Raw genomic sequence first — 27,383 nt, 5'->3', positions numbered from 1 at the left:
ACAAGGAAGAGAAACAATTAAAGTGGTCCCATGAGCCCAAGTCAATCTTCAGGGTATTGACATGAACTTTAACTTGAAGAATTAGGGTAGGGTAAAAGGTCTGCATAAGGAAGGCCGTCCTGGCCAGATGTGGTCTGGTTCATCACTGCCTGAGTTCTTCAAGGTAGTCTAAACATGTCCTTCTTGTTTGAGGGGACAAGCTACTTCTCAGGAGATGAGCTCATGCATCAGAATACAGCCTCACCATCATGGAAAGTTGCCCTCATATGGGGGTGGTCGGTTCTACAAAACCTTACTGCTCCCTATTCCTAGAATCCAAGGTGACTGCATATTTAAGACAATCACTACAGAGCTTTAGGTGCTTTTTTCAGAGTTTGTCACAGGACATTGTAAGGAACTCGCAATATGATGCAGTCAATCTATGTGCCTCTAGCCCTAGGTTAGGGGTCATTGGTTCTACATAGACACTCGTTAAGTGATTGACAAGCTGACATGCACAGGTAAAGTAAGTGGCCCAAAGAAAGGGAGACCGGTGTAAAATGAAGGCAGAGATGGCCCTCATCTGCTTCCAGTTACCTCATGGGCCCAGGTAGGAGTCTATGCTTTTTAGCAAAACCAGGCTTGTTTGTCTTTCAGCCCAGGCTGGTTCTGAACTCACTATGTACACAAGGCTGACCTCTTGCCTCAGTCTCCCAAGTGTTGGAATTACAGATGTGAGCTACCATGCCAGGTGTTCAGCAAGCACAGTTTCTAAGGGCCTGTTATTGTTTCAGTCTGTGGTCAGCAAACAAACTCCTCCTTGAGCATCATTGTTTTTTCCTGGCAAAACACAGGCCAGGCTTGAAATTAGCTTTTGAAGGAAAAGATAGAGAAGGAAAAGCAGAGAAGCCTCTCTGCCACAAATCCAACACAACAAGAATATGTGAATGTCCTGGTGTGGGACCATTGGGAATTGTCACAAATGGAGGAGACCTTTCTTTGAAAAATGACAATCTAGCTCATTTTCTGAGGCCCAAATATAAATGAACTCCTCTAGCAAGTTCTACTTCCTTTTTTTCTGATAGAGGCTGTGGGTAACAGAACATTCAGGTTCTAATAACCTTATTAACCCATCAAGAGTTATCCACTAATTATCCAGAACCTTCAGTAACCAATGCTTCTCAATGGCCGCCACTAGCTGGACAACAAGCTTGTTTAGCATGCATGTCTTTTGAGGGGACAGAGAGTTGCATCCTTGTATAAGCCTCTTAACAGTCACTGTCATGTATGTAGCAAGCCCTTCAATGTTCATATTCATGTTTTAAAGTTTATTTCCATTTCTGGCTCATCATCAGTTCTTACTGTGGGTTGAGAAAACTCCTTTCTAGAGGGTCAATAGTTGAGTGTGAGAAATAAAGCGTCAATAGACAGAGTAACAGAAGAAAAGGCTGGGTGGGCTTTAGGGGTGCAGGCTGTCATCCCAACTACTAGAGAAGCTGAGGCAGGAAGATCAAAAGTTCAAGGCCAGCGTGGGCTACTACAGAAGTAAGTTCACAGCCAGACTAGGCAATTTAGAGACTCTGTCTTAAAACACAGTGCAGAAAAAAAAAAAAGAAGTAATGAGGGTTGGAGTTACAGCTTAGTGGTAAAGTGCTTGCCTAGAAGGCACATGGTCCTGCGTTCAAGCATTCAAGGAATCCCTGGTTTTGTTTTTATCTTTGTAAAGGAGAAAAATGTGTCAATGTATGGTGTACATGGTGCAGCACACATCACAGGAGAGCAAGTGTTGCAGATTTTCTCACTGTCAAGTCCTTGTCTCTTGACCACAGAACATTAGGCACACAGATGCCGAGAAGTGAGTAAAACAAAGATTTATGGGGAAACCAGCGAGGAATCCCAGGGTGTCATGGCAAGCGCTCTTAGGATTTTGGCCAGCATCCCAAGAAGAGGTATGATGAGGGGAAGGAATGGTTATACTTCGAAAGTTAGAACTCAGGAAGGCCGCAGTCTTGCAGTGTACGTAAGGAGGCATGTGCCTCAAAGGAGGGGCTTCTGGAGGTAAAAGCACACTGTTTTCTTCTCCTGCCACCATCTTAGCATGTCTTCAGGTAAATCAGCTTTCCTGGGGTCGGGGTTACTGAGCTGGGTGATTGGCAAGCCTAATTGGATTAACTACAAGGAAGGGGGCCAATAGTATGTCTTTGTAATCTTAGGCTTTTGGTTAGAGTGTCATGTCTTCATCCAGGGCCAGAAGTAGAACTCACATTCTAGTCTTTTGACCTGGAGGAATTTTCCCTTAATGGGCCTCAACCAAACCATGACATCTCCACACTGTTCCCTTTCATATGGCATTTTAATCTCAGGAGGGACAGAGCTGCTCCTGAAGGGAAGGTCCTTCTGTGACCTCCACAGCTCCCCAACCCAAGTGCCACATGACCCTGGAAGACAAAGCTCGTCTCGGTGCTGATAGGGCAAGTGAGGCAGGTGGGCAGCTCTACAGAAAAAAACAAGTGATTTTGGGGGGACGAATGAGCCCAGAGAACAGACAGCAGCCTGTCACCGTTTTCCTGGGCTGGGAGTGTGGTGTCGCACTCAGCCGCTCTTGCTTGTTAGTTTTCCCTGTGTTGGGACATGATTGGGAGAGGATTCTCAGAAACGGACTGCCCCTGGAGGGCCCGGAGTTTATGGAAGACAAGGAAGCTCCGCGACAGCTTTGCCCCACACTAGCTGCTTGTGGATCCTGTAGGGAGGCTCCGAAGGTACTCTTTCTGCTCTTGAGGCTAGAGAGATGGCTCAGTGGTAAAAGTCACTTGCTTGCAAAGTCTGCTGGCCCATCCCTAATACCCTCATAAGCCAGGTACATAAAGTAGTGCATGTATCTGGAGTTGGTTAACAGAGACAAGAAGCCCGGCATGCCCATACTCTCTCTGTGTCTCTTTCTTCCTCTCAAATAAATAAATGTAAATATTTTAATACTAATATGGGGGGGGTAATAGAACCAATTTATTACATGCCTGGCTTGGGAGCCACACACACGGTATGCAACTCTAAGGTAAGCAAGATAGACCTCTGATAGAGCAAAAGGAGGGGTGGGAACCGGGCTCAGGGGCGAGACATTGTACAGGCTGTGGAAGGCCAAGGGAAGGAGTGCACAGGAAGCAATGAAGGTAATAGCCAGCTGTGGTCACCTTTGACTGGACAGTGTCAGACCCCATTCCTCTTTCTGGGAAAGGGTCTCTCCTCAGCAGAAGGCGAACATCAAATGGAAAGGCTGTCAGCACCCACCGTTTACTTCACTATGCTATTTCTAAGACAGGTTCCTGCATGGATGGAAATTTCTCCTCCAGAGCAGCAGCCTTGCAAGAGCAAACCCTGTGTCTGCAGAGGCCCCTGCTTTCTCTGAACAGCCATCTTGAAATATGCCAAAGAAATACATTTTGAGTCTGCATATTTTGGGGCTCCACGGTGCTCTCGATTTGAAGTTAGCAGCATATTCTCATGTATAGTTTTCAGAGTGCTAATGTCACTCACACCTCAAAAAAGCCAGACTGCAGATCTTTAGCTCCCTGGACTCTAGATCGTGATTGATTTGTGACTGCTACCCACAGAGAATGGTGTCACAAAGTGTGTGTAGTAATACTCAGCACTGGATCTCGTGTGTGTGTGTGTGTAACTCCATGTGGGAGTCACCTTCCAACTTGCTTGAGGCAGGCTCTCTGTCTAGCTCACTGCTGCATGCACAGATAGCTGGCCCATGAGCGTCTGGGATTTTCCTGTCTCCAACTCCCATCTTGCCATAGCAGGGCTGGGATGACAGAAGTTCCAGTGGGTTCTGGAGATCCAAACTCTCAACCGTTTTTACTTACTGAGCCATCTTCCCAGCCTTACACTGGACTGTTAAAAGAGAGCTATCAGTCACCTTCCTTCAGATGAAAACTATCTTTTCATTATTCAGTTTAGGATTTAATTAGCTTTCTTTTTTTTTTAAATTTTTTGTTTATTTTCATTTATTTGAAAGTGACAGAGAGACAAAGAGGCAGATAGAGAGAGAGAGAGAGAGAATGGGCGCGCCAGGGCTTCCAGCCTCTGCAAACGAACTCCAGACGCGTGCGCCCCCTTGTGCATCTGGCTAACGTGGGACCTGGGGAACCGAGCCTCGAACCGGGGTCCTTAGGCTTCACAGGCAAGCGCTTAACCGCTAAGCCATCTCTCCAGCCCAGCTTTCTTGATATTTCAATACTTGATGGTAAATATCTATCTTCCATATAAAACAGAATCATGTCTTTTACCTAAGAATGGTTTATTTCACCACTTTGGTTTTCTCTTGTTTATGTGGATGAGATTAGACAGGAGCAGCTGCAGAGGTTGGGGGAGGACAAGATGCAAGTGAATGAGACACCGTGGTTGATTGACATAGTCTAAGAAGTGTATTAATGCAGAGTCATTTGAAAGTTTCAGAGTGAATTTCTGAACCATCAAAATACAAGCTTGTAATGGCACAAATGATAAAGCTACATTTTTCAAAACAAGCGTAGAAACCTGAGTTCTGAAAATAAGTTGCATGTGTTTGGTTTCAAAGAGAGTTTAATTACTCTGGGAGCCGTTTGCTTCCCAGCTGGGTGCTAATGACTGCACAGGGACAATGATAACACCTGGAAATGTGATAGTCTTTTTATAGCAAGTATAGCACTAACTTCACCTGAAGTTGCTGGATCTCCAGCACCAAACCAAAGGACCAAACATGTAGCCGCCCCATAGGCTCTCATCTGTCATCACAGGGAAGCACACTTACTAACTCCATGAGGCTTGGTTCCTGACATTGTTGGGTCGTCAGCTATAGCTAACAGTGCAAGCTACAGGAAAAATGGTAAAAATGTAGTCAAACCACATGGTTGTTCTGGAGAGGAGGCGTTTGTGTAGAAGGCATGAATGTACTCTTTTAGACATTCCAAATAATAGATATTTACTATACAGAGACAGCTAGTAGGTTGGGATTTTCACTGTACTCTTAAGAATGAACCAAATTGCTTTTAAAATTTATTGATTGATTGATTTGTTTTGTTTTGTTTTGTTTTTTTCAAGCTAGGGTCTCACTCTAGCTCAGGATGAACTGGAATTCACTATGTAGTCTCAGGGTAGCCTTGAACTCGTGGTGATCCTCCTACCTCTGCCTCCTGAGTGCTGGGATTAAAGACTTGCACCACCATGCCTGGAAAAAAAAATTTGCAAGCAGAGAGAAGAGAGACAGACAGAGAGAATGAGTTCCCAGGGCCTCTAGCCTCTGCAAATGAATTCCGTATGCATGTGCAACTTTGTGCATCTGGCTTATGTGGGTATTGGAAAATTGAACCCGGGTCAGTAGGCTTTGCAGACAAGTGCCTTAAGTGCTGAGCCATCTCGCCAGACCCCAAATTTCTTTTATATTAGAACAACATCACTCTTTTTCAAATGACCACTCCTTCTATTCTAAATGCAAAATTAAGAGCTACCATATTGTCTTGAAGTACATGCAAGTATAGAAAGGACTCTTGCTGTTTATGATACATGTCTCCATGTCACACCTCCAAGAGCAATTGATTCTTGAGAGCCCTCCATTAAGCTTTGATCTAATGCATGGTGATCAATCAGATCATTACAGACTTTAGTCATGCTCTGGGGGATTCATTCTTACCCTGGTCCACTCTTCTATCACTGTTTTATTGACTCATTCAACAAGTATTTAATGAATGTCTATTATCTGCCAGGTCTGTAGATAGAAAAGATATGTGGAGATGAAGTGTGGTCCTTGCCTTGTGTGTGGCCATATCAAAATAAATAAACAGTATTATACCGCTTGGGAAGCACTGTGATTGGCCTGTTCCATGTTTTACCAGCTTCTAGGCCACAGTGAGACTTCCCTTTGAATAGCAAAGTACTCATCCTCCCCAGTGATGTCTCCATCATTTCAATCAGGGACTAACTTTCTTCCATAGATACATGTAAGAATTAAAATGGAAATGTCTCTGTTATGTTAACTTTTCCTGGGGAGGTATGAAAAACATGTGTTCACCCAACATAGGGCACAAGTGACAGACCAAAGAAATGATTCTACCCAAGTCTAGCTTAGTGAACCAACACGTGTCATGAGGTTCCTTATAAGAGTATGAGGACTTACTGGGGCAGCTGCAGCACTGAAAAGCCAACCTCAGCATGAGTGACAACCATGAACTCCTGTAGCCCAGTGGCTGAAGTCTTGCTCCTCTTATGACCTTAGGGAGAGGCCTTGTGAATCTCCCAGGGACCTGTGAATTTTTATTTCCTGAGCCTTGACCAGCCTCCTGTCTATCTGGAGCACCCTGAGTCTCAATGAGCTTATATTTCAATTTAGAAATTCCTATCATGCTTTCCTCTAGAACAGAATATTGCAACTTGGAGGAAATAGCTATTGAATGACCTCTGAAAGCTAAGAGTTTTAAATTCACACTGAGGCAAAGTGATTGGTCTTGTGTAATTTCTTGGATACAACGCAGCCTTCAGATTGGGTCATTTCTAAGGGCAGAAGGAGTGCTCCCCAGAAGAGGAGCCAGCAGGACAGGTAGATGCTAGGATGATTGGGGTAGATCAGGGCAAATTATCACCATAACCGTGGCAGGAGAGTACATAGAAGGGACTTCATAAGGGCTGGGGAGTAAGGAGTGTTAGGAAAAGAACAAGGCGTGATCAGTCTATTGATCACATTGGTGATAAGCAATGGACTTAGGAAGACGTATGGGATAAGAGAGACTATTTTAACTTAGGTCCATTTGCCTGTGAATGGTTGACTATCCACATTGTAAAGAGATGGCCATGACTATGGAAGATTTGAAAGTGGCCCTTATAAGGGGTGGTAAAAACCATCCCCAGCCCTTGGCACCAAAGTCTTGTGCTCATGGACTCTGGTGACAGTGGGTTGTGGCAGGACATGAGGCGTTCAGGACAGGCCAAAACTCAGTCTCTGTGTTAGCTTTATCCTCAGTCCTGGCAGGTGCTTGTGACTAGAGGTGGAGGATGGAGGAAAATGAAGGCTTCTAGTCCTAAGCAAAGAGAGAGTTTAAGGGGAGACCAAACAAGGATCTGAGGGACTGTGCATATAAACTTGCTTCCCGACTTTTGTCTAAAGTGAGAATGCCACAGAAAATGAGTAGAACTGTGTGTGAGGGCTGGGGGAATCTCATGGACAGTGAAAAGAACAGGTGAAAGAGGATTGCATAGACACTGTCCACCTCTATGCAAGTCCACAGTGGTCTGCTCCCTGGAAGCTGTGGAACCCACGCTTGCTTTGTCTGGCAGGTGAGGAGCTGATAGCTGACACTCTCTCACTCTTGTTCAATAAGGCCCTCTCCTCACACTGGCGAGTGCAGGAGGACCAAGGTTTTACAGAGGAGTGGCAAGTCATGAAAACAAGTGACTGGAATGAAGCTCTACCTGGGGCAATTTTGCTGAGTAATGTGAGAGACCTTATAAGCAGCCATGGAATAGCCTACCCTTCCAGCGTGTCCAGCGGACCCCAATATTCTGATGATCCTCCATGCATGCTCTATAGTTGGCGCTTGGTATTTTCTAGGAGTGATTGTTGAGGGAAACTCTCCTCTTTTCTCTGAAATCAGAAAGCTCCCTGGGCCACTTGGACTTCTTCCCACTTCCCCACCCTCCACCCCTTACTGCCTGCATGAGGTGAAGCCTGGAGCTGTCTGGGAAATGACCGCTATCCAGGCACCCCGGTAATGAGCTGTCCCACGTCGTCTGCTTCCTTCTGGGTCATCGTGTCACTGAGTTACCTCACTGGAAATCTGCGGCAGCACAGTTCATGCACTTGCTTTTATGAGTCCTTTGGCTCTTCTGGGCTGTTCTGAGTTTAGCACAGCCCACAAACCAAACTGCGTATCTGTTACCATTTCCCTAGACCTCTCCCTGGCCTCTTGACACCACTCAGAACAGCAGGGCTTCTTGACTGACATGCTTGGGTTCAGAATTCCTGGGGCTCAAGTGTCTGTTCAAATTTTGTCAACCCAAGAAACTGCCTGAAGGACTTGTGATAAGGTCACGTCCCCCAAAGATTCTGATTCAGTGTTTCTGGACTGGGACCCAGAACCTTGCAGTGTTCAACTCCAGCTGACTCTTGGATGGGTTCTGTGAAAAACATTAAAAAAAAAAACCTCTACAGTACCAGTTCTTAAATTATTACTTATGAGGCAGATAGTCCGTTGGGTAAATTCATCCACTGTTTTATTTCTTTCATCCATTCACTTTTTTAAACTTCTTATTTTTATTTATTTATTTGACGGAGAGGAAGAGGGAGAGAGAAATATAGAGAAAGATAGAAAATGGGTGCACCAGGGCCTCCAGCCATTGCAAACAAATTCCAGACACATGCGCCACCTTGTGCATCTGGCTAACGTGGGTCCTGGGGAATCAAACTTGGGCTCTTTGTCTTTGCAGGCAAGTGCCTTAACCACTAAGCCAGCCCTCCAGCCCTCATTCATTCATTTTTGTCACATACTTACCAAACTCTTATTACATGCATCCTAACTTGATTTTCAATTTCTGGTGGTGTTTCTTTTTTCTTTTTGAGGCAGAGTCCATCTATATATCCCAGGCAGGCCTTGAACTCACAATGATCTTCCTGCCTTGGTATTACAAATGCTGTGATTCAGGTATGAGCCACCATGCCTTACACATTTCTAGTGCTTTTTTTAAGTCAAATTCTTTTGTCAAGGTCTGGGGAAATTGTTCAGTAGTTAAATGCACTTGCTTGCAAAGCCTGCCAGCCCGGCTTCAATTTCCCCTACCCACATAAAACCAGCTCCGTGGCCAGCTAGTATGATAGTTTTCTTGCAGTGACAGGAGACCTTGTCACAAAGAAAGTGGAGCACAGCCATCTGGAAGTTGGAAATTGTCTTCTGACCTCCACATGTGCACTGTGGCAATGTACCCCTCCAACACACACACACACACACACACACACACACACACACTCACACAAATAAGTAAATGAATTTTTAAATTTTTCATTGTCAAGTTTCACTCTTCTTAGGAATGCTGCCAAGGGTGAGGTTCAGAGGAGACAATATGGACTGGCTGCATAGTGGACACCCCAGCTGCAGGTCAGGAAGTGGGAGGCATGACATCCAGGCTGGAAACCATCTGGTAGGAACCAAATATAATGACGTGTTCACCTAAGGAACTTGACTATTTATCTATGTCTCCTGAGGGAGAAATCCTTGGCCCCACATTGCACTGAAGCAATTTCAAGTGTTATGAGAGAGTGAAGATTTCAACATCTGTGATGAGAAAGTTGAATAAGATCTTTGTTTTGGGCAGCCAGCATGCCTCTTTCTGATTCCTTTCCTATTGTAATACAAATGTTTGATTTTGTTGTAATTTGAAGATGCTTGTGATCCACACAAAATAATATCCTGTAAATATTCTGCATGGAGCCATTGTCCACATCCTTGGGAGTCTTGAAGCATTTCTGGAAGATTCCCAAGTTCAAACTTAGGGTTAACTTCAAATCAGGGAGTTAGATGTAGATTCTTTCAAAGAAGCCTTGGTCACCCCTTGATCATGGGCTATCCAAAAATTTGGACTATTTGTATTTTCTAGTTTTCTTTTGGGGAGCAGTGGCAGAATTTTACAATTATAATGGAAGTAGGAAAAGAGATGTCCCAGAGAGAAGGAAGATTTTAACCCCATACAAGCTTCTGATATTACTGTTTTTTATTGGATTTCTGACCTATTTCTGAAGAACATCTGGGTATGGCATATTTTTCATCTTTTTTTTTTAAAGGTAGAGTCTCACTCTAGCTCAGGCTGACCTGGAATTCACTATGTAGTCTCAGGGTGGCCTTGAACTCACAGCGATCTTCCTACCTCTGCCTCCTGAGTGCTGGGATGAAAGGTGTGTGTCACCATTTGTATAAGCATATATGAAGAGGGGAAAGTCACTGATGTGATTTTGGGGCAGGCAGTATATAGACAATGGTGTCATAATTTTTTGTTACATTAATGGAATGCCTGAGACTGAGTTATTAACAAAGAACAGAGGCTTAACTATTTCATAGTTCTGGAGGTCGGGAAGTCTAAGACCTGACATCAGCTCAGCTTCTTGCCCACCTCATGCTGCCTCATTACGTGATGGAAGAGCATAAGAGGAACATAATGATAGAAAGAGGAATCAAAGAAAGGAAGACTCCCTTTCATAACAGCCTGCTGTTGCCCTAACTAACCACCTCCCATGAGAACTGACTGATAGAAGAATAGCAGGGACCCCTTCATGAGGGCAACCAACACATTTTCTAGGGGTCTCATCACTTCTCAGGGGCCAAATTTCAACATGAATTTTGAAAGGAATAAACCATATCCAAATATCCTTGAATTCCTCCCCTCAAAATACAAGGGTTAGACAGACATGGAATAGACCTTGCATTTCACATGAGATCATTGTGCCAAGAGGGAGAGGTAACAGGCCCCCAGCAAGCCCAAAGCCTCTTGGCACTTGCTGTCATCTCCCTTGCCTTGGGTTTGCAGTCCCTGCCTGCTGTTCCTGCACAACGGCTTTCAGCACTTTGACATGCCATCCTCGCCTCGCCCCAGAAAAGAGTAAGCTCATCAAATAGGTGAGAGTTAACCCCTAACACAGTGCTGATAGTTCAGATACAGACATGTACAGAGAGAGAGAGAGAGAGAGAGAGAGAGAGAGAGAGAGAGAGAGAGAGAAACATATATTATATAGAGAGAGAATATGCAGGGAGAATATGTAACCACTTACTCTTTGTTCTGCCATCTTGCCCACAGATGGCTAGTGAGAACTATTATGATGGTGAGAATAGTGATGCAGACTAATGTTTATGGTGTGCATTGCTATGGCTTACATAGGTAGTGTGGAAAGGCGGTACCTGGGAGAGGGGCTTGGAGCATAGAGGCAGAGCCTTCATGAATGAATGCCTTTCTTATGGAAACAGGCTGACTGCCTCCAGAGATCAGCCTCTTTTCCTCTCTCTCATACACACACATCTGCTTGCCCTTCTACTTCCAACGTGAGTTGGCACAACATGAGACCCTTACCAGGCACAGCCACCTGATTTTGGTATTCTCAGCATTCACAACAATGAGTCATAATAAACTACCCAGCCTGGGCATTCTGCTATAGCAACAGAAAATGGACTAAAATAACATGTCCTCACTTAGTACTCAGAGGAACTCTAACTCTAAGCACATGCCATATGACAGACCCTGTATAGTAGTGAGAAGACTCTAAAATATAGCCTAGCTTGTGAGAAAACAGACACAAACGCATGGTCAAGGAAGGCTTCACTTGGATCTGAGGTATGACAAGGAGTGAACTAGGTCAAGAGAGTATAACATATAGGAGAGAATTTTACTCAGGTAAAGGATTAGTTTGTACAAAGCTTGTGGTAGATCACAGTGTGACCTAGTCAAGGAATTCAAATGTCAGTGAGGCTGAAGTGGACAGAGGATAAGAGAATAGAGTAAGAAGAGCAAAAAGAAGGGTCAAATCTTGAGAAGCTCTTGAGAAGCTTGATTTTTATCCTTGGATTCATATAACAGCATTGGGCATTTTAAGCAATGGGGCAGACTCAATGTAGGATGGTCACACTGAGTATTGTATGGAGGACAAATTAAAGGGAAGCGAGGGTAAGTACAGATGGCTGATTATACAGCCAGCTATGTTAGAAGTCAAGAAGGAAAACAGTAGTGGTTTGGGGTGATGATGGAGATAAGATAAATTTTAAAAAACACTCTTCAAGTTTTCAACTTTTCAAGGCTAGAGGAATAAAGCCACTGTAATTGGATGAGAACAGTGAGAACAGAATGCTTAAGCCTATGAATTCAAGTCCGCTAACCTAAGACTTCACCACTCTGCTCCTTATGTATTTAGCTATTCAGAGTTAAGTTCTGTTGAAATAAACAATAAACTCTAAATAACAATAGTTGAAAATGAGATACAAATTTGTTTTCACTAGTTAATGTGCGACTGATTTAGGTTATGTCATGTTAAGGATCTCAGGATATCTTCCATTTTTTTGCTTTGCCTTCATTATTATAGAGAGTTAATGGTCTTTATGGTGACATGGGAGGGGAAGAAATGGCATCTCTGCCTTGGGCAGTGAAGTCCCCAGCTTAAAGTAGAGGGTTCAGTTCTAAGAGGGAAGATCGGATGTTAGAATTTGACTAAGGGACTTGGCTATCACCACTAGGCCTGAGCTTACGGTGCCAAATGATGATGAGTGAGCAGACACTTAAATATAGTTAGGTAAACATTTAGGTCACAGTTTTCTACATATTATGATGTTTCATTTTTACCCAGTTGTTGGATCATTTACTAAACTAAAAATACCCATCTTGGATGCAAAATACAGAACTATGGAAAATAGTTTGTTTGACAATTCCTCAAAAGGCGGAACCTAGAATTATCATATGATGCAGGAGTTCCAGTCTTGGTATGCATCTAAGAGAATAGAAACCATATGTCACACAAATATGTGGACACAAATGTTTACAGTAGCATTATTCATAATAGCCCCAAAGTGGAAACAGGACAAGTGCCCACCAACAGATCAATGGAAAGCAAAATGTGGTGATACACACAGTGAAATATGACTCAGCAATAACAAGCAATGAAGTTCTGACTTATGCTGTGTCATGGGGAGATCTTGAAAAAATGCTGAGTGAAATAAGCCAAGCATGCAAGACTACATGTTGGGTGATTGCATTCATCTGAAATGTCCAGAATAAGCAAATCCATAGGGACAGAAAGCAGATTAGTGGTTGTCAGGGAAGAAGAGAGGGGAAAAGTACAGAGTTTCTTTTTGGAAGGATAAAAATGTTGTAGAATTAGTGGTATGATTGCCCAATGTAGTGAGTATACTAAAAACCACTAAATTGTACAGTTCAAAATGGTGAATTTCCTGTTAGGTGAATTATATCTCAATTTTTAAAATACCCTCTTGTTTCCACATGTAGTATTTTTAAACAGGAAAAAGAATTACTAAATAGATGAGTGTGAGTATGTGTGTGTGTTTGGATAAATATTATGTTTGTAAATAACACATTAGTTCTTGCTTTTGATTCATGTCCTCAGAATCACATTTTATTTATAGGAAGCAAAACATGTCTGTCTATTTTAGTCTGGACTTTGAATTTTTTTTAAGGGTGCTTGTCATGGACTTAATGCTTTTGCTCCTTTATGAGCTCGCTGAACCCTCCCTTGTGAAGTGATGGTATTGGGAGATATTTATGAGTAGTAAGAATTAGATGTAGCTGCAAATGCTGTCTTAATCTCTTTTTGTGGCTATAATAGACTATGTGAGGCTTGGGGTGAAAGAGAGTCAGTCACCTTTGCTCACCGTTCTGGAAGTTCGAAAACATGGCAGGGCACCTGCCCAGCTTCCAGTGAGGTCCAGGCGGCTCCGCGAGTGACAGAAAGGCAATGGAGGAAGCAGCTGCCTGAGGACGAATCAGATGACCCACTTAACACCCTGCCCTCTTGAGAGCCATTCCGGTTTTACAAGAATGAATATAATCACGTGACAAAGATACCAGTCCCTCACTTAGACCTCTACTGTCAATGACACGACATTGGCACCCAAATTTCTATATGAGTTTTGGTGGGGACAACCTGCATACAAATTGGAGCAAGGGTTAGGCCTTCCGCAATGCAATCAGTGCCTCGTAAGAGTCCCGGGAGAGCTTGCTTCCTCTCTCTGGTGGTGAGGGAGCAATATAAAGACTACACCTATGACAGAGAACAGGCCCTCAGCCAGTGCCTTGACCTTGGAGTTCCCAGCTTCCAGAATGGTGAGAAACAGATGCTTGTTTAAGTGAGCCAGCCTATGGCAGACATGACAGCAGACTCAGCTGACAGCAGTACCTACCCGCCCACATCACTGTGTGTGCTGGGGAAGGCGAGGTGAGGCAGCAGGTCCCTGCTGCTATGAGAGTGCACTGGCTATCTATTTGCCATGTAACAAACCACCCCAAAACTCAGCAGCTTCAAGCAATAAATACTTGTTCAACACCATTTCTGAGGATCTGACAAAACTAGAGCTTTCCTGGCCACACAGCCTGCATCTCCTGAGGACCAGGATTGAAAACTGCTGCTCTGGGCCATTGACCCTTTGCTGACAATGAGGGAGCAGAGCAGCTCAGCAGGGTGGCTCGGGCTCAGGGTGGCTCAGTGGGTTTTAGTCCACTTGGCCCCAGGATTACAGTTCTGAACGTCTGCCTGGGATTGCAGGACACGCTTCTCTGTACCCGCCCATGGCTTAGCTGTGGACTTCAGCTACTCACCCTGTGAGCCAGCCCACCCAGAGATCCCACTGTGATGTCTACCCCACAGCAAATGATCGGGGCAGAGGGGAAAACCACAGTGCAGGCTGCTGCATCTTTGGTAGCCCATCACATCAACTGGCCATGCAGACCAAGCCCAGCACAATGTGAGAAAGGACCACATTTTACGTTCCATGAGTTCCAGAACCAGCAGAGGCCACCTTAGAAGATGCCAGCCTCAGAGACAACAGAACACAGGCCTCACACACCACCCTGGGGGCCACCTTGGAGGATGACTGCCTGAGACACAGCAGAACACTGGCTTGACACATCAGGAAACTGAAAGTCAGAATCATGTCCCCAAAGTGCACAGCCCACCAGATTCACCTGGAATCCCGTTAAGTGAAGGTTGCAGACCGCATGCGCCGTGTCAGCTGGGTCACGTGCAGACATGCACTCTTGGTGCTGCTCTCAAGATGTTTTTCAGGACAGCAGTCGGACAGCAGTCAGACAGCAACTGGCCCTAAACCCATAGCGAAGTGTCCATCCTCCCTCTGTGAGCCAGGACAAGCATCTTTCTGTCTCCAGGCTTCCGCCTCATCACTTGTGAAGGAAGACGCCAACAGCTGAGGCCAGTGGCTTTTAATGCTGGGATCCAGGGTATGTGGTTTTATATGGTGTCTGTATAGGCACTCACTTGAAAAGAAAAAGCAAAAGTGCGCCACCAATAAAAGATAAAACAGCCCAAGCTTGAAGGAGTGTACTCTGAGCCCTAAGTCTTCCCTTAGGAAGTCCCTAAGTTGCAAATCAAAGAAGCCATGGCTAGCAGACCCCTCCCAGCCATGTCTCAGGTATGCGAGGAATGTGCACTTGCATTCATCCTGTGCTTGCCTAAACAGAGGGCAATGCCCTTGTATAAGATGCCACAGTAATCAAGCTCTTGCTTCTTGAAGGGCAGGGTTTATAATGGAAGGCTAGTTGTATTGACATTGACACGAGGCCGGTGTCAATGTATGGAAAGTAAAGTTTCAGTCACACCAACAGCACAGCCTCTGCCCACTCTCTCTGAATGCCACCACTTGGGCATGCAGCCCAGGACAGTCAGATCTCCTCGGTTTTCAAAAGAAACCAGAAACATAGATTTTGATGTGAAATTTTCTAATTTTTAACATACTGTGCAGGCCAAACAAAAAGTGTTGCAAGGACCAGCCTGATCCCTGGCTCACCAGTTTGCAACCTGGGAACTCCAAGTGAGCAACTATGTTTTAGTCAAAGCACTTGAAAAACAAGAATAAAGTTCCCACTCTCTAAGCAGTTAGTCTGTGGAGGGAGTTAATTCCATAGCCAGGCCCAGAGGATTCTAGACTGCATGCTTTCTGTCTCCTCTCTGCCTGTAGGTCTTTTGATTCATGCATCAGATGGTCTGTCTATGGGAACATGGAAGAAAGAAAGATAGGAAGGAGGAAAGTTTGGGTACGTGTCTCATTTCATGTCAGGTGCATAAAATTATGCTCCCAAAACTACCACCTCTGAACCCTCAGCAAGTAGCCTAGAAGTCATTGCATGCGTTCACTGGTCACCACTATGCGTCAGCCCCAGTGATATTATTATATTGCTGGGCTGTGTATTTCTATAATGCAGGGACTTCTGTCATCAAATGAAGAAACAAAAGCTTAAAGACACTAAATAACTTCCCAATGTACAGGGTTCTCAAGTGGTGCGACTGAAATTTTAATCCAGATATACCCGATTCCAGAATGCACACTTTTAGCTTTCACCTGAAATGGATGCCTAGATGGATGGGTGGATAAAGAAGGACAAAGAGAGAAAGAGAAGGAAAGGCAGAAAGAGTGAATGAGCACGTGAGCAAGTTCAGGCCTGTTCCCTTCTTCCCTCACCTCTCATACACCAACCCAATCCTGGCCTCACAACTCAAGTGCGATTCTGAAACTTGCAGACCAGTGTTAGAGCTTTGCAGTTCCCCAAGGAAACCTGAGGCCTTCCCTCTCTTGCGACTCGAGTGCTGCTGTCTATCTGCTCTGGGCCTGCCAGGAGCTCTCGGTGTACAGGCACCTGCTTGCTCAGCAACCTTCCCGTCACACTGATACACTGAGCGCCCTTTGATGTGTGTCTCATGAGAGGAGGATCAGGAAAACAGTGTGTTTAATGGGTCACAGAAGTTATTATTGACCAGAGCACTGCTTTCTTTTATTTTTCTGTGTACCCCAGTGTATAATCAGAGCTCATAAAAGTGCTACTGTGTGGGAGGTCTGTGATTCCTCCCGATTACACATCCCCAGATGTCCATAGACCCTCATGCCTCCCTGCCTCCCTGCCTGCTCCATTCACCTTCCAGCCTCACCCTCTCTGCCCCGGCTGAAGGGCCCAGCACATCCCACCCTGCGGTTGGCTAATCAGCCATCATTCCCCAAAGCAGCAACTCAACGTCGGCCTGAAAGTCGGTTTCCTCCTTGATGTGGTCCGGTGTCTGCTGTCTGCTCTGAGGCAGAAATCCCTCTTCATGAAAGCCTGACTCCCAGCTGCCTACGGATTTCCTTCCTGCTTCTGGAGATCTTGGTGCAATCCGAGAAGCCCCTGTGGGGTGCGTGCTCACCCAATGGCTAGACGAGCAACACCAAGCATCAGTTAGCAGACCTGTAAGCTCTGCAGTTGCTGGAAAGTAACTGGGGAGCACAGTGCTCCTCCAGGTCTCATGGGCGGTTTAATATATTGAGCCCAAAACATTCTCCGGAGGGCCCAGGCATGGGTCTCTTCACTTCATACTCTCTCTGAAGTTCACCCACGCTAGAGCTTATGGTTCCCTGAGGTGAGGGCTTCAAGCTTTACAGCCCAGGAAAGGATCTCAGAGAGGCTCTAGAATGACCTCAGGAGTGAAGTCCACAGAACTTGAATTAGACTCACTGCCACATGCAAGTTTGGTGATAAGAAAGGAAAGAAAGAAGAAAGGAAGGAAGAGAGGGAGAGAGGGAGGGAGAGAAGAAGGGAGGAAGAAAGGCAGGAAGGAAGAAAAGAAGGAAGGAAGGGGGAAAGAAAGAAAGGAAAGGGAAAAAGAACATAGAAAGCAAGCAAGGAGGAAAGGAGAAAGGGAAAAGAAAGAGAGGGTGGGAAGGAAGGAGGGACTAAAACAAAGGAAGTGAAATAGAAAGTAAGAAAGAAAAGGTAGGCAGAACAAGTCAAGAAAAAAAGCCCAGAAGGAAAGAAGGAAGGGACAGAGGGAGGGAGAGAGGAAGAAAAGATGGAAGGAAGAAATAAAGACAAAGAGAGAGAGAGAAAGGTCACTGGATTTAGAGACATGTCTCCTCACCAATAAAATGTGACTAGCAGGAACAAAACTTATCTCACTGAATTATTTTGAGAATAAAATAAATTAACATGTGAGGGTGTTTTGGAATGGAGTAGGATTTCATCAAATGCTGATTTTTTTTCTTTTTTTCATTTATTTATTTGAGAGATAAAGTGAGTGTATAGGCATGCCAGGGCCTACTGCAACTGCAAATGAACTCCAGATGCATGTGCCATTGTATGCATTTGGCTGTATGTGGGTACTAGGGAATTGAACCTGGGTCATCAGGCATTCCAAGTCAGCACCTTTAACTGCTGAGCTCTCTCTATAGCCCTTGAATGTCGTTCTTTTTAAATATTTTACTTATTTATATATTTGAGAGAGGAGAGACAAAGAGGCAAAGAGAAAGAATTGGTGTGCTAGGGCTTCTAGTGACTGCAAATGAACTCCAGACTCATGTGCCACCTTGTGCATCTGGCTCACATGGGTCCTAGGGAATCAAACCTGGGTACTTAGGCTTCACAGGCAAGTGCCTTCACTGCTGAGCCATCTCTCCAGCCCTTGAATGTCTTTTTTTTTTTTTTGACAGAGAAAGAGGGAGAGGGAGAGAGAGAGAGAGAGAGAGAATGGGCACGCCAAGTCTCCAGCCACTGAAAACGAACTCCAGATGTGTGCGCCCCCTTGTGCATCTGGCTAATGTGGGTCCTGGGGAATCGAACCTGGGTCCTTTGGTTTTGCAGGCAAAGGCCTTAACAGCTAAGCCATCCCTCCAGCCCTTGAATATCTTTTTTAAATAAAAGGATGAAGATGTTTCCTCTCATTTCTCCTCTCATTGTTAAGGCTTCACAGGCAAGTATCTTAACCACTAAGCTGTCTCTCCAGCCCTTATTTAAGAATTGTTATTACAAAAATTTTGGGTATGCAAAGGATTAAAAAGAATGACAAGGGCTGGAAAGATGGCTTAGCAGTTAAGCGCTTGCCTATGAAGCCTAAGGACCCCAGTTCAAGGCTCAATTCCCCAGGACCCATGTTAGCCAGATGCACCAGAGGGCACATGAGTCTGGAGTTTGTTTGCAGTGGCTGGAGGCCCTGAAGTGCCCATTCTCTCTCAATCTCTCTCTCTCTCTCTCTCTCTCTCTCTCTCTCTCTCTCTCTCTCTCTCTGCTTCTCTGTCACTCTCAAATAAATAAATTTTTTAAAAATAACACCAAAATAGAAGAATGACAAAATGAACAACTTGAACACTGGGGATAACTCAGTGGGTAAAATATTTGCCCCACATGCGTGAGAGGACCCGAGTTTCATCTGAGCACTCATAAAAATGCTGAGCATGGCTGTGTGTGCTTGTGATGCGTGCGCCCCCTTGTGCCCCCCTTGTGTGAGTGGGTGAAGCCGGTCGACCTCTGGCGCTCTCTGGCCAGCCATTCTAACCTAGCTGGTGAGTTCCAGGCCAGTGAGAGAGTCTGCCTCGAAGAGAAGTGGTGATGTACCAGAAGGTAACAACTGAGACTGTCCTCTGCCCCCCATGCATGTGCGCCAATGTGCAGGAACAGGTCCACACATACATGTACCCACATACATACAAGTACACATACACAAAAAAGAACAACCTACCAGCTATTTCCAGATGGCAGCACTTCACCATATATGTGAATGTGTATATATTGTGCTCACATACATGTCTGCTAAACTATTATGAGTTATAATGATTCTTCATTAAAAATTCTTTGTCAGTGGCTAGAGAGATGGCTTAGCAGGTAAGGTGTTTGCCTGCAAAGCCAAAGGATCCCGGTTCTATTCCCCAAGACCCACATAAGCCAGAGGCACAAGGGGGCACATGTATTTGCAGTTCATTTGCAATGGCTGGAGGCCCTGGCATGCTCATTCTCTCTCTTCCTGTCTGCCTCTTTCTCTCTCTCAAATAAATCAATTTTATATATATATATATATATATATATATATATATATATATATATATATATAATTCTTCATCAGACACATGTGAAAATTGCCAGTCTTTCATATAAGGAATACAACACTATACACTAGTAAATTAAAATCTCCTAAGAATCATCCATATCTAGTCCATATTAATATTTTCCAAAATATAACTTGTAACTTTGGTGAGAATGGGGATTCTGTCAAAAATTCACTTAATTATGGTTCTTAAGTGTTTCGAAATCTAGAACAGACTGCTTCTAGGCAGCCCCAGCCTCAGGCTACCCACCACACACACATTATTGGACCCTGCAATGCTAACAATGATCCTGGGGCTAATGTGAAAGATCAACTGGCATTTGGGCTATTAAAGACTAGCTGGGCCTGGCAGACAGAGAAGAATGAGGAAAGGATCCTGGCCAAGTCAACCGCATAAGCAAACACATGAACGCGGGAAAGGCTGGGATGAGGAGGAGGAACAGTGAGCTATTCAGAGGCTGGGAAAGTCCTGCTGATACAATCCACAGGGCTGGAAAATATATACAAAGTATCCTTTTCCAGAAAAAACCTTTGAGCTGTTGACCATGAATACACTAGGGTGGAGACGTCAGAATAAACATTTCTCTGCTGATTTTCCTGGGTTAGGGTTAAAGAATTCCTGGGAGAGCTCTTTCCTCTCTAGTCATCCACCTTCCTGTTTGATTCCCTGACCTCGGTTTTATCTTCTGCCACACTTGGTCCTTCTGCTGCCAAGCCCTAAGTCTCTGTACTCACACTGACAGAGCAGCCCCTGCAAAGCACTAGTCTCTCCTGATGAATCCAGTGCTTCTCATAATTTTGATTCACTATTATGTTCAAATGCATCAAAAAGAATCAGGACAGCAGGAAGCAAAGGCATGATGGCATAAAGAACTCCACCCAGTAAAGGAAGGCCGACATAGGATGTAGAGGACGCATGTGTTGGTGGTGGGGGGTGGGGGGGGTTGGCATGAGGGCTCCTGAGGAAGAAAGGATGGCCAAAAGCCTGGGTACCTCTGTCTAGGAGAGAACATACAGTTGGGAAGAGAGCCACCCGGCTGGGGATGTAGTTCATTTGCTAGAGTGCTTACCTAGCATGCATAGAGCCCTGGGTCACATCCCCAGCACTACATACAACCAGTGTGGTGGTACAAAATTTATAAATAGAACTGCCATATGACTCAGCTATACCATTCCTGGGCATATACCCAAAGAACGTCATGTTACTACAGAGATATTTGAACATCTATGTTTACTGCTGCTTTATTCACAATTGCTAGGAAATGGAATCAGCCCAGACGACCATCTACGGATGAATGGATAATGAAAATGTGATACACACATACAATGGAATTTTATTCATTTATAAAGAAGAACAAAATTAGGGAACTTGCAGGAAAATGGATGGATCTGGAAAGAATTATATTAAACAAGATGATCCAAATTCAAAAAGGCCCAAATCACATACTCTGTCTCATACGTGGATCCCAGCATGTGATACGTACATGTAGGTATATAAAAGGTAACATACACGGGTAAAAGCTAAAAAGCTGGAAAGATGTCCAAAAGCGGGTAGTAAGCAATGACAAGGAAGAGGGTGGGGAAGGGCAAAAGGACACACGGGGCGTGTGAATAGAAAGACAGGAGGACAGGAGGCAATGGGGAAATGAAGGGGGAGAATCAACTGAAATAAGCTGTGTTTGGCAATACCATCATGATAACTTCGCTGTGTGTGCTAACTCAAACATAAGAAATATGGCTAGAGAGATGGCTTAGTAGTTAAGGTACATGCATCTAGAGTTTGTTTGCAATGGCTGGAGGCCCTGGCATGCTCATTCTCTCTCTCTCTAATAAATAATTTTTTTTTCTTTTGGTTTTTTGAGGTAGGATCTCACTCTGGTCCATGATGACCTGGAATTAACTCTGTCATCTCAGGGTGGCCTTGAACTCATGGTGATCCTTCTACCTCTGCCTCCCGAGTTCTGGGATTAAAGGTGTGTGCCACCACGCCCGACTAAATAAATATTTTAAAAAACATCAATAAATAAAAAGATTTTACTGTCTTTAGAACATAAAGCCAACCAATTGACTTCTCTGGATCTTATACTGAGTCCAAATCTCACCCATTCTCTATTGTGCAGCATTCGAGCTTGGAAATTATCTATGGCCATGTTCTCTTTTCTTACCTCCTCTTTACTGCAGTTCCTCCGCCCCAAACTATCCTTATCAAAGTCACCAGGGACTCCTTACTCCCCAACCCAACTGGCAAATTATTTGTCTGTGTTTTCTCTGGCCTCTGCAACTTCTTTGGCAATAGTCCCTCTTGTCCCCCTCTTGCTTTGTTTCTGAGATGTCACTGTTCCCTCTGCATGTCCTTTGCCTCTACGTCAGTTGTGAGTCCTGTGTAGTATCTTTAGACACCTTCAGTGGTGAAGAATCCCAGACCCATGTCTTAACCCCAGACGTCCCTCTGAATGTTGTCTACAGACAACTTAGCCTCTACTCAACACAGACGTGTGCTTACTCCGTGCCTGCCCATCTGATACAGTCTTCATGGTTGCCCCTTTCAGATTCGTGAAGTGTGGCATGTTGCAGTGTTCAGTAGTAGGACCTTTGACTGGTGATTAAGCCATGAGAGCTCTGCCTTGGGAATAGACTGGTGCTATTATCGAGGGGACGAGTTACTTACCACACAAGTGAATAAGTCACTTTGGAAAGGTGAGTCCATCTCCTCTTGTGCTCGCCGACCCTCCCTCTCCCATCCTAGCAAGGAACGGTGGACCAAGGCATCCTCAAGATCATGCCACGCCTGGCACTTGCTTTGACATTGGATTTCACAGGCTCCAAAACTGAGTCAATAATTTTCTGTTCTTTATAAAGTGCCCAGTCTCGGTTATTCTGCTAAAGGAGTGCAAAACAGGCAGAGTCTAGTATCCTCCACAAGTCATCATGATCCAAAGAGCACTCATCTCCTTCTGCTCAGGCCTCCTCTTTCTCGCACTCCTAGGTGCCATAAGAAGGGTGTCCACCATGCCACAAGCGCTCCAGCCACAGCCAGCGGCCCCTTTGAGACACACACCCCCCAAGCCTCTCCCCACCAACCCTATATAAGCTACTCCCAAATGTAGGCTTGCCTTTACCTTCCTGTTCCTCCTGCTGCCCTTCTGCCTCTGTTTCAACCTCTCCCTGCATCACCTGTGATCTGCGTTTTCACGACAGCCTCGTGGAACCTTCAGCTTTGGGTCTGACTTCTCTCACACTCCTCTCAAATTTGCTCCTCAGATACATAGTGTGATCCTATCCGCAGTTGCCCTCCTGCTAAAAGTCTGCCTATTTCCTCCAAAATCTTGGGGTGAGATAGGGTGGGAAGATCCAGAGAGAACCAAGATGTCTAACTGTCTTATGCTTCGGAGCATGTCCACACGCTCTCTCCTCCTCTGATGGCCACCACATACTCTGCTGGCCATAAGGAAACTTTCACTGTGCTGTGACTCTCTCTCCCTTGGTGCTTCCATAGCGCACATTGTGTCTGTGTACCACTGCATGTGAGGCACTGCCTTTGAATTGTTGACTTGTTTATAAGCAGACTTCATCACTGGCTATAAGTGAAGGGAAAAAGCATCATGGAATTTTGATTCTTCAATACTCTTAGGCCTCTGTTAAGTAAAAGAATGAATATTGGCAATCATTGAGTCAACTTGGCGAGTAACTAACTGTTAAAGCCTAAAAGCAGGGACTGGGGAGATGCACCCAGTGGTTAAAGGTGCTTGTGTGGGGCTGGAGAGATGGCTGAGCAGTTAAGGTGTTTGTCTGCAAAGCCTAAGAACTCCTATTCAGATCTCCAGGTCCCACGTAGCCAGGTGCACAGTGATGCGAGAGCGGAATGTTGCACAGGCACGCAAGGGGGGCACGCATCTGGAGCGCGTTCACAGCGCTGGAAGCCTTGGCTCACCCATTTGCTATCTCTTTCAATCTCAAAAATAAATAACCAAGAAAGGTGTTTACTTGAAAGCCAGCTAACCTGGGTTCAATTCCCCAGCCACCCACATAAAGCTAAACAAATATTAATTTGCAGTGGCAAGAAACTCTGGCATCTGCCCTCTCCCCCACTGCACACACATGTGCAAATAAATATTTTTTTAAGCATAAAATCAAGAGGGAAGACAAATTAAAGGGAAGAAGGGAACTATTTAGAGGAAGCAGAGGCCTGGAGAGGGTAACTAAAACTGAATATAATGACACATATGTATGAAAATGTCTTGATGGGCCTTAAAAATCAAGTAAAGGGGGTTGGAGAGATGGCTTAGCGGTTAAGATGCTTGCCTGTGAAGCCTAAGGATGCAGGTTCAATTCTCCAGGTCCCATGTAAGGCAGATGTGTATGGTGGCATGCGTCTGGAGTTCATTTGCAGTGGCTGGAAACCATGACACACTCATTCTCACACACACACTCTCTCTCTCCCCCTCTCCCTCTCTCTCTGACTCTTATAAATAAATAAAAACAAAATCTTTTAAAACATCAGGTAAAGGCTGGAGAGATGGCCGCTCAGGAAGAAAAGCATTTGTTGTGCATGAATGACAGCTGAATTCAGATCCACAGAGTCCACATAAAGGCTGGATGTAGTAGCGAGCATCTGTGACCCCAGCTGTCCTGCAGCGAATGAGGGCAGACATAGGAGAATGCCAGAAGCTGACTGGCCATCAGGCCTGGCCTTCACAGCAGTGAACTGGAGAGCCTGACTCAAACAAACCAAATGGGAGGCAGAGACTGGCCCTCGGTCCTCTGACCTCCACACGTGCCCATGATGTACTATGTCCACACTCACAAATGAACACATACACACACAGATATATATGGGTCACAGTATTAAAATATTTAAGTTCAAAACTCTCTTCAAAGGCTGGAGAGATGTTTTAGCAGTTAAGGCACTTGCCAAAGGACTCAGGTTCAATTCCCCAGTACCTATTCAAAGCCAGCTGCACAAAGTGGCGCCTGCGTCTGGAGTCCTTTTTCAGTGGCTAGAGGCTCTGGTACACCAATTCTCTTTATATGTATATATAGAGATAAAGATATAGATTAGATATGGATATATCTGCCTCTTTTAAATAAACAAATTAATTAAATATTTTTAAAACTCACTTCAAATGTTATTTATAAAATTTGTTACTTTGAGAAAATGTCTTAATACCCTACTATGCAGTAAACATCTCATTGATGAGACAAAACACTTGACTAAACTAACAGATGGGAGGGAAGGATTTATTTCAGGGTTATAGTTTCCAGGGAAAGCTTCATCATGGCAGGTAAAGGGTGGTACAAGCAAGGAAGTGGCTCACATCTTGGGTGGGATTAGTCTAAGTACTGGGCTAATAAACCTCAAGGTCCACTCTGATACTACATCTCCCCCAGCAAGGTTCCACCTCCCAAATTGTCACCTGCTGGGGAATGAGTATGAGGCTTTGCCAGCATGCCACGGGGTTGCTTTACATTCAACTCCCACACCTCCAGTTCCATTTCTGTGTCTATTGAATGAGGCTTAATGAGAGATGCCATAGTCTCAATATGCTAATGAAATTAGATATTCTTTAAGTCATTAGCAAAATACCTTACAAATAATAAGTTATTAACAAATGTTTACCATTGTTTTCCAGTGGACACAGTTGCTTTTCAGGTGCTTGGAAGTGTTATTTTTAAATGTACAGCTTCCAGGCTGAGGAGGTGGCTCAGTGGATAAAGCACTTGCCACTCAAGCCCAAGTGCTCCAGTTCGATCCTCAGACCACATAAAATGTCTAGGCAGGCTTCTGTCAGCCTAGGGTGCTAACAGTAACATGGGAAGCCAAAATAGAATTCCCTGGAAGCTCTGAGGTGAGCACAAAAAAAGAGCAGGATGAGATCCAGAGAAACCCTGCCTAGCATAAGGTGGGCTAGCAAGGACAGACTCTAAAGTTGTTCTCTGACTTTCTCGTGCCTACTGTGACCAACCCTCTCTTTCTGTCTCTGTAAAACACACACACACATTATATATATAGTGTATTATATTAACTAATTAATATATATAATAAAATAGGGTTGGAAGGATGCCTTAGCAGTTAAGGCATTTGTCTGCAAAGCCAAAGGATGCAGGTTCAATTCCCCAGGACCCATGTTAGCCAGATGCACAAGGAGGTGCAAGAGTTTGCAGTTTGTTTGCAGTGGCTAGAAGCCTTGGCACGCCCATTCTCTCTCTCTCTCTCTCTCTTCCTCTCTCTGACTCTAATTAAATAAAAATAAATAATAAATAAATGTACAACTTCCAAAACAGAAGAAGCTGATTTAATGATACTATCTGATCCAAGCAGAGGTCTGTCTTATCTGGAAGAGGTCTCACAGTCAGAAGAGTGGTGGACATGAGATTTCTTTCCAGGAATTAGAGGAAGACTTGGGAATATTATCATTCACTTTTGCTTAATGTATTTTCTCTTCTTAATTTTTATTTATTTTTGTATGTGTGTATGGGCACACCAGGGCCTCTTGCTGCTGCAAAGGAACACCAAACACTTGTGCCACTTTTTGCATTCAGCTTTGGTGGGTGACTTGAGTATGGAACCCGGGACACTGGTTTTGCAAGTGTCATTAACTTCTGAGCTATTTTCCCAGCCCCAAGTGCCTTTTCTTGAGTCTGAAGAAGATCAACAATCAATATATTTACCTACACTCCAGAGGCCTAATAAATGCTTTCACCTCTGCTCCCCAACACACTTCAGGGTCAAACCTTTCTTTCATTAGTTGGAAAGGGCATGGAGATACAAGGGTATTTTAATATTTTTGCTTATTTATTTGCACAATGAACACCAGACCCACTCTCTTGGGAACAAGATCACTCCATGAGACCAGAGCAGCGTACACAATGGCCTAATTACCTCACACCAGGCCCATTTTACACACACACACACACACACACACACACACACACACACACACACGTATATATAATTTGGTGTGTTTATGTAATATGTACAGTGTGGTGTGGTATGTATGTGCAGAATGCATGCATGTGCGTGTGCAGATGCGTGCACCCCTTGTGCCCACAGGGAGAGGCCTGAGGAGAATGTCGGGCATCCTCCTCCATGGCTCATTCATCTCTCACTGAACCTGGGCCTGTTGTTTTCAGTTAGCCTGGCTGACTAGTGAGCCCCAGCGATGTTCCTGTCTTCCCTCCCCACAGGGTTACAAGCATATGCGGCCATGCTCCACTGTTGACTCAGTTGCTGGGGATCGAACTCAAGCCTCCTCAGGCCCTTAGGCTTGCAACTGAGCCATTTTTTCCAGCCTGTTACTTTTTAAGATTAGAGTCATACAAGGTAGCTAGCCCAGGCTAGTCTCAAACTCACCTCATCCCCCCCAACTGCTGGGATCAGAGGTGTGTGCCACATTGTCCAGCAAAGCCTCACCTCTTGACTATTCCACGACCTCAGCATTACTACTACACTGGTTACATGAATCTTTGGAGGCAAAACCTCATCTATCCCATTGCACCCCTTAAGTGTTTAACACAGCTCATAGCAGAGTTCTGAAAGCCTGCCCTGGTTACTGTGAGCTCCTCTCAGCAGCTGATCCAACGGTGTCACAGACGTGCTTGACAAAGCATTGATTAATCCAGGTTCTATTAATACTCCTTACCTGCGTGAACACTTAGCTTGGGACTCAGCCCAGCTGTTTCTGCTACCGGATGGTTTAGAAGCATGCTGTGACACATCTGAGAGGTAACATCTGGAAATCTTGCAATCACATTCTTTTTGCTAACATTTCCCTGAGGGGATGGGAACCACAGAAAGAGAAATATCCAAAGCTATAGT

This window comes from Jaculus jaculus, chromosome 19 (genome assembly GCF_020740685.1).
Source record: "Jaculus jaculus isolate mJacJac1 chromosome 19, mJacJac1.mat.Y.cur, whole genome shotgun sequence".
NCBI lineage: Eukaryota > Metazoa > Chordata > Mammalia > Rodentia > Dipodidae > Jaculus > Jaculus jaculus.
Note: the sequence above shows the minus strand (reverse complement) of the source record.